General features: G+C 31.4%; 1 non-coding gene and 1 pseudogene across 1 annotated transcript; both read left to right on the top strand.

The window, feature by feature from the left end:
- Positions 1–2,002: 2,002 nt before the first annotated feature.
- TRNAV-AAC (transfer RNA valine (anticodon AAC)) lies at positions 2,003–2,076 on the top strand. The gene has a single exon. It is a non-coding gene; the product is annotated as a tRNA-Val (tRNA).
- A 5,935-nt stretch (positions 2,077–8,011) lies between these two features.
- Positions 8,012–8,843, top strand: LOC145595521 (pathogenesis-related protein PRB1-2 pseudogene; annotated as a pseudogene).
- The last annotated feature ends 529 nt before the right edge of the window (positions 8,844–9,372 follow it).

Here is a 9,372-nt window from a genome sequence, read left to right on the forward strand (position 1 = left end):
CAACACAATCTTAATTCTCAACATGTAATCTAAACTTGTAGAAAAAATATTGAATTTCTGGTAAATAAAATTGATGAATTAGGCTAATATGGCACCATTGAATGAATGCCACATCATATAAAGACAACTAACAATCAATGGATCCTAATTTTCTAATGTCATTGTTCTTCCCTGGATTATATAATTCAGAATTATAAGGTGTAAAGCTATTTATTTTCTTTCTGTTATTTTCGCACCTATCATTCGCAGATGAGATATGGTATTGTAATATTAACTCCAATCAAAACCGCATTACCATCATACAAGTTTATAACCACTTTTACGTTAGTGAGCATTTTTTTGCCCATGAGCAAAAATGGTGAGCAAATTTGTTAGAAATGGTTCCCCATCAATGAGCATATTGAAAAATGCTCATGAGCATTTTTCATTTTGCTCATCCTATGAGCAAATTTGAGGATGAACAGTAACTACGTGGGGCCAGCAACTCTCCAATGAGCAACTCTCCCTGTCAGCCTCTTCACCCAATCAGCAAATGTTACCGTTTTCAAACGGTAATTAAATTAAAACAGCTATTTTTAGGCCAATTTTGAATATATATATGTATATATATATATATATATATATATATATATATATAAATTCAGCAACGATTATAATTTTTTTTCCTTAAATAGAGATCCATTTTGACATATTTTTGTATAATTTCATAAATCACAAAAACACTCTATATTATTCTTACTCCCAAATTTTCTTAAAAATAAAAATTAGGAGAGAGAATGATGATCATTTTTTTTTTGCTCACTAATGGGATAGAATTTGCTCACCAAAAATGCTCATGGGTTTGAAGAGAAAGAAAGTGCATGAGAGAGAATGAGCATTTTTTTTTTTGCTCACTAGTGTGAGTGCTCTTAGAAGTGTGACATTCGATAAGGTGGAAGCTCAAAAAAAGGAATTTACTAGCCATACATAATAATCTTAACTTACGAGCTCCCTAAAAATAAGGTGCATGCACCTTGTTTATTTGGATTGATGTATGATGTTAGTCATGTTACCATCAAAGTTTGTGGCTATTACACAAAAAGTATTTGGGCCAACGCTAGAATGATCAAGCATCAAGGGCCATGAGTTTTGGCAATGGGTCAAACAAGCAAGTGGCAGGCTTAATTCATGGCATTTACTTATTTATTATTCAGAAAAGATGCTATCACAATGAGAATCATGAGATATTATAACAGAATAAGAGGGCTGCAAAACCACAATACTACAAATCTGCAATAGGTAGCAAACTTAGGTAAGTTATGTTCAATTGTTCATGTAAAGATTGTAAACAGGCTTTGTTTTACCCAAATTTCTCTAATTGTGTATGAGCCAAAGATTATATTCAAGATCTTGAAAAATGCATGCATATTCATTTTGTCCTGAATTACTCGGGACTTAATGTATATAACAAATTAGACAAGTGTTAGATTTGAGAAAAGCTTGCCCCCAAATCGGTTTATTGTAAATGCTCTTTTGGCCGGCACCTAACTCCCCAAGCATTTTGTACTTGGTAAAATCACAAGGTGAGTTCCCCACCAACTCCACCAAGCTTTGTTTGGTATTATACTAGTATATTGAAATTAAATTAACTTACCATTTAAGTAGTAAAGTACATGCTGTTCTTAAAAAAAAAAAAAAAACAAAAAAGGTAGTAAAGTACATGTTGATGCAGCTTACCATTAGATATTGAGTTATTGACGTATTTTAAAGGCAACCACAAAGTTAGTTTACACCAAACTAACACTCAACTCTAATAAAGTTTAATCCTCCCAATAATCTATAGTAATATAATGAAACTTCTAAATTTGGAAAGTATTGAGTTATTGACTGTACAAACAATCAACTTGTTCATTAAACGCTTAAACCTCGGGATTTTTATCATTACTAAAAAGATCTAATTTTAAGAAAGGAATTAAATCAATTAATAAAAGGTATTTAAAAAAACACAAAACTTGCCGTTGAAGGTGTCGTGGTGTAGTTGGTTATCACGTCAGTCTAACACACTGAAGGTCTCCGGTTCGAGTCCGGGCGACGCCACTCTTTTTTGCCTTCCCTCCTTAAAATGAATATAAGCTACATTGCTAGTTGCTACATTATTGTTCAATGTACACACAAAAACCTCACCTAATAATAACATGATCATTTTTCGTATACTTCTGATTGTTTGCGAGGGAAAAATAGAGCGGACATTATATTATGTATACGCTATAATGCTTATGGTCACACTTATTTATAAATTTGAAAAACATCAACAATAATACTTAAAATGAATATCGACTACACATTTACATATACTTCAACAATTTACAAACACAAAATTACAAAAAGGTTACATAATAACAAAATCATTATTCATATACGGAGTACTTCATATATAATTTTTCGAGAGGGAGAAAGAGCAAACATTTTATAATTCGTATTAATCGTATACTATAATACAATTATATACAAAACATGAACAATAATAGAAAATTCATGGATATTGAATGATCAAAGGGCGATTACAAAAGGAGCAAAGAAACTTGCGTTTGGTACGGGTGTACAAAGGGACGTACCACAAACGCCATGCTTTCTCAACATCTAAAGCCTGGACTTGACCTCCGCAGTAGGGGCACGCGCCGCCTGCTGCGTACTGCCCGATCACCTTCTCGTCTTCGTCTACAATAAACACCAAACACATAATGATATTTGAATTTGATGATCGTGAAGTTTTGTTTGATTTATTTTTGAAGTATTCTTAGGTGTAACGAGTTAATAATTGTTTTATTGAAGTTTTCCTATAATTAAGTATATGTATATGTTATATTTTTTTTTTTTTGAAAGAATATGTATATGTTATATGATGGATTTGTTAATGGGGAGAAATAATCTGGAAGGTTTGAAGGTGAGTCTAGAAGATTCACCAATTCACAAAGATAGACACAAACTAGGATTGGAATTTGGAAGCGGTGTTGTTCTTATTCGTGTTGTAACCGTGTTAGCATATATTCTTATGTTGACTAGCTAATGGAATATGTCCAATTCCAACTATTTGAGTAAATTAAGGTGATTAATGTTTCAAAAAATTAAAAATTTAATTAAAAGAGGTAAATGAACAAGTTAACTAATACGAAGTAGTATAATTTAAACACTGGTGAGATCGTTCTGTTGTGTTATCAATGCTAAGTTATTTTAGTTATTTTGTCCATTTACTATATCTAATACGGGTACGTAAAGAAACTGCGAAAAATAATGATGGAAATGAGATGTACAATATAGAGGGAGAAAGAAATACACGGAGTAATAACTTGTGTGTTTATGTACAATTGTTACTATATACCATTGATATATATAACGTGTTTTTTGATTGGTGAGGAGAAGGGTTTAATCGGACCGAAACCTCTCACAAGTCCTTCCAGCCATGATTAACAGGCTAGGCACTTTGAGAGTGTGAGAAGGGTAAAGGAATCCCCACCGCAAAGTGCCTCTAATGTTATTTAATCCCACAACCTTAAGGTTGAGAGATGCAAACCTTACCACTAGATCAGTTTGCTTAGTACGGAGTACATTGATATATATAGCCATATAGGTGATCGATCGAGCTAGTATATAGGGGTGGCAAGAAATAAATTACCAAGCATTAAATTTAAATGAGATGTTAGTGAATACATGCATTATTGTTTTTGACCATAACAGTATCCTAGCTTTGAATGTTCATACTGTTCCTTTTTTTTTTTGTTTGATTTTGACAAAGATGTTCATATTTTTAATAGAGTGTTAATTATTGCTTCATTGAAAACTTCGATAGATAAAATCTTTTGGGATAAAACAAAGGGATCACATACTATCTCATGTTTCCTATTCCTCTTGCATTTATAATTGCTTTTATTCTCTACTTGGATAAATTTAATAGTTTTGATAGAATTGATAAATTTAATTTTAGTTTTAATGATTTTCAATTTTACAATTATTGGAGAGAGGGTGGATTTTTGGGTGTTATTTAGAAAAGGGTAATGATATATGTAGCCCTTAGGGCTATGTATAAGCATTAAATATACTTTCTAAAATGGAATTAAGTTGGGAATTCATGACAAAATCACGTACAAATCGGTGTAATATAATTAATGCTTAGTTGTCCATAATATATCCTTTTTTAACTTCTTATACATAGTCCTTAGCTCGTTATTATAGGGTTATACACAACTTCTCATAAGAGAAAGATACTCCATCTGTACATTTTAATCTTTATTAAGCTTTTACCAACATTTTTAAGAAAAATATTTCAAATATAAAGATTTACTCCCTCCGTCCCTAAATTACATTCCTTTTTGGAAATTTACACGGGAATTAAGGAGGGAAGAATAAGACAAATAACAATAATTGGATAATGCAATGGAAAGTACAAAGATAGAGTAATTATTACTCATGACATGTCATCAATCCTTTGCAAAAAAAAAGGACCAATCACATGCTCCTAATTGAAAATTTTTAACCAATCATATTCATTGTAATTTGGCACAGGATTATGAGTGAGATTAGGTAGAGGAACTAGAAATGGAGGAAAGTTAGGCATTTACAAATGCATAACAAGGGGTATTCATGTAATTATACATATGTATAAACGAATGCATATTCTGGTATCAAATGGTACCACTGAATATACAGTGATACTATATATGCACATAATGGTATTATATATGGATTCAGTTGTACAAAATTTATGCATAAATAGTACCACTAAGGATTCAATGGTACCACATAAACTTTAAGCGGAACAATCAACATGTGGTCCCCCATCACGTGATACAATCCGACCAAAAAATAGGTGGGGTCCACGTACATACCTCTCTCTTCCTATCTCTCTCCTCTTTTCTCTCTCTATCATGTGTTTTAAAAATATTTTAATCAATGTTATGTATTTACAAATGCTTAACTTTCCTCCCTTTAAAATTCCTCGATTAGGTAAGGATGAGTGAGAAAGCATTAAATATAAAACAGAAAAAGAGAGTTGATTTACTAAAAAAAACTTACCAAAAATAGAAAGGAGGAGGAATGTAATTTTGAAATACCCAAACTAAAAAGGAGGAATGTAATTTAGGGACGGAGGGAGTAAAAAGTATTTAATAATTGATTATTAGAGTTCAAGACCATAAATAACAATAATATGAGATCATGAATTCTAAATCTAGTAGAATTATTGCCCTCTTTGTTATTATAAAGGTTGAATCTATCACAAGAGCATCATGTCGGATTTTACATACTTAAAATAAGGATCATTGCTTATTTAGGGGCATTATTTTGTTCATCCGATTTTCCAATTTCGATTTTAATCACATTTATTTGACTTATCTTATCAACTTATTTTGAATGTAAATCACTAAATTGAAGTTAGGAAACTCTTATGAACTCACACCAAAACTTATTTACTACTATTTGACTAATCTAATTTTTCCTGTATAAGTAGTAGAAAAAGAAAAAGGTAATGGCTCGAAATCCTTTTATTCATACTTATATAAAGTACAAGAAATTAAAAAAATCACCTTAATCTTTAATATCTTCCTCCTCGCATTATTCATTATATACCCAGTACCTACATATGCACTTTCTTAAATTTAACTACTCACATAGTCACATGCTCTACACATGAACATGTATCATACTAGTATAAGATTAATAAGAAAATGTAACTTAATAACCTCAAACACATGTATCGTCACCTATTTAAATAGTACGAGTAACAGATAAAGTTAATATGAAATACGGAGTATAATATTATGAAGCATAATACACAACTACTATATGATGATGGGTCATCAACATATTTTATTGTATAACTTGAATAGAATTGTTTCAATAACACTACTCCACCCAACTAGAAAGTTTGACAGTTACTTGAGGAGTTGAGGGCAGAATTAGACATTACAGCCTAAGGCATTTCTTCAATTCATTATTTAGGCGTCGTTTTCCCAACCAACTACTGTCTTAGATCAGGCACACATCATTAGTTTTGTTCGAAACCTGTTTCAAATTATCGTTTAACTATACTTGATTTTGAGTTGGATAACATAGTTTCAATATTAAAATTACAATTGTAATTATAATTAAATGTAAGATTCAATATAATAACATTATTCTGGTACCGGTCTTCTGGAATAGGAACTTTAGGTATTGAACTAAACAAAAAGGCTACAAATATACAAAAAGGAATACAAATATACAATGACTAAAGTTTATCTTCTTAGAGATCAGATCATAATGTCATTTTGTTACAAAGACAAGACAAATTATATAAGCATCAAGTTTAGATAATTTAATTTGGAGAACTTAATACATTAAAACTTGCTTAGAATGTTAAATCTAAGTGCGTGTCTATTGAGTAGTCATCCTCCTTTTTTTTTTTTTTTTTTAAGGAAACACTTGGGTTATCATTAATAGAGGTCAATTTCCGCCAAAGTTAATAGACTTTGGGGAAAAGGATCTTAGCAAATAAGTTCATTACAATCTCGAATCCCACCAAGCTACATGGTGAGCCAAAGTATTACCCGCACACTTTACATGAGACCAAGAAAAAACACCAAAAAATTGAGAGAGATGAGAACAAATATCATCAATATCATTGACAATGGGTTGAAAGTTGAAATCTCCTGCATTCCTCTTAATTCCTTGAATGTCATACTTCGTATAAAATTAATACTTGTATTAGTTTCAAATTTCAATAAATATATTTTATTTTATTAATTCGATGGACTCAAACTTGTGTGTAACTAAAATACTAAATAAATTGTAATTCTTTATTAGACATGATCAAACTTATTTAAAGTGGAGAGTGATGAATAAAAATGAATTGAAAGACTAGACAATATGAAGCTTTACAAGTTTAAATAATGTGAAATTTGTTTAGTATTTGTTTATTTCATGCTACCTTAAATATGCAATTAGAGGGCCTGCCAAATTTTGCCTCCACTCAAACCCGAATTGCGTGCTCTACAATGTCTCAAAATTGACCAAAAATGATGAACTTGTCTCAAGAACAAATCAACATTTTATGATAAACTAGCTGATAATAGACACAATTATAAATAGCTATATGTCGCGCTTCGTATCTCATATCGAATCTAGGTGTGTTGATGCCTAATAGGCTCGGTTCATCACAGCCTAACTTATTAAACACATATCATGTTGTAAGCAACCCAGATGAGACTGAAGCCCATGCATGTTAAACCTTGTTGTGCTTTCATCTAAGCCAACTTCTAGTTATTTGTGCGTGATTTGTCATTCAATAACAACTCCTAAATCGATTGACTATCACTTTATTTATACAATCTAAACTAAATTCAATCTAATTGAATACTATGTGATATAATCCCAAGATTCCCAACTACAATCAATCCAAATTATTATAATTAGATGAAATTTGAGTAGAGCATACTAGCTGAAATCAAATGGCTGTCTACTTAATCATGTAACTCATGTTATTCAACATTCAACCGACACCCCATTCCAAATTATTATGAGCAAAAAAGTAACTATGCACATGTTCACATGCTATTCCCTTGAATTTCCAGTCCTAAATCCTGACATCATAATTCATATCTTCATTAATTACTTTACCTAAATATAACGCCAATTAAATGCAACCAAAATCCATTTTCATCCACCAATTCAATTTTTGCCACTTTCACTAATTTATTTATGTAAAATAAATTCACTAATCAGTTATGTTAGTTAAGAAAAAATAGCAACTTTTTTCTCTAACATGTTCTTTCCCTTTTTATTCGCTCCCTAACATGGGAAATTGGCTCATTTAGCTACTAACTTTACTCCATTATTATTATATAAACTTTGATTACAACTTGCTAAATCACAATTATTTGTAACCTCAAATTCATTTAAAAAAACACATTATTTTCCCTTTTTTTTATTTATTTTAAAAATGAAATCCCACTATATATATATATATACCAAAATTTGATAATCAAATAACAACATCAAAACCATAAAGTAACACACATTCTCCTCTCAATTCTCTCAACCAATGGTAGCTAAGCTAATAATTGCTTACTTTTTCTTGGCAACATTATTAATATTATTTTCATTGCCTAAACAATGTTTAGCCTTAGAAAATAGAAGGCATTTAACAACTTCTAAGGATACAATAAACCAATACTTAATACCACACAACAAAGTTAGAGCAAGACTAGGGTTGCCACTCTTAAAATGGAGTGAACAACTAGCTAGCTACGCCCGGTGGTGGGCGCACCAACGGCAAGGCGATTGTGCTATGATACATTCGGGTTCCGATTACGGAGAAAACCTCTTTTGGGGGAGCACCGGGAGGCAATGGGGTGCCGAAGACGCGGTGGCGTATTGGGCGGGTGAGTATAGATTTTACAATTATTACACAAATACATGTGCTCAAGGGGAGGAATGCTTGCATTATACACAGATTATTTGGAAACAAAGTAAAAGAGTTGGTTGTGCTAAGGTTATTTGTTATAATGGGTATACTTTTATTGGTTGTAATTATGATCCTCATGGTAATATTTTAGGACAAAAACCTTTCTAATAATTAAGGTTTCAAATATGTGTATCATTGTATCATGATCCTCTGTAACAATGTATTTGTATTGTATAAGATGATTTAGATCCCTCTGCTCTCGAGTCGTGATGATACCTGTCGTAAAGACGGGTAAAATCGACCAATCTTTGACGGCTATTCTTTGAATATAACTCACCAGCTCATCTAAGCTATGTATGATGTCGAGAATGTATGTTATTTGTATTTGTTTGAGATGGGTTTATTATCATCCCTATAACTGCAACTAGTTAAATTATAGATCAAGCACAGTAACTTTATGTGTATATTGCAAATTTGCAATATTCAAAGTTTCATGTTTTCGGTTGGGTATGGCCCAAATTTTATATGCCCATATTTTGGTGGAGTATCGTGCATATTTTAAAATATTTTGGTGGAGTATCGTGCATATTTTAAAAGCTTCCGAAAAGATCAAGTAAGGTTAACATGTACTTGCTCATGATTTTTTTAGAATAATAACCTACTTGAACAATTTAGAAAATTATTGACATTGGAAGAAGTAGAATACATGGTTCGTGAATATTCTAGAATATTACGGATACAAGAGTAATAAAGGAAAATCTAGAATCTTCCAGCCATTTTTTCCGACCTCCATCTACAACTATAAAAGAGTCATGGACATTTAAGACATATACACACAACACATAAGCCTTTCACATCCTTATACTAATTCACCTTTTCTACCAATTATTGTACTCTCCTATTTTTTCATTTGGTGATCGTCGTGTGTCCAATTTTTACTACCTATCAAATGAGAT

Source organism: Chenopodium album, chromosome 19 (genome assembly GCF_948465745.1).
Source record: "Chenopodium album chromosome 19, dcCheAlbu1.1, whole genome shotgun sequence".
Lineage (NCBI taxonomy): Eukaryota > Viridiplantae > Streptophyta > Magnoliopsida > Caryophyllales > Amaranthaceae > Chenopodium > Chenopodium album.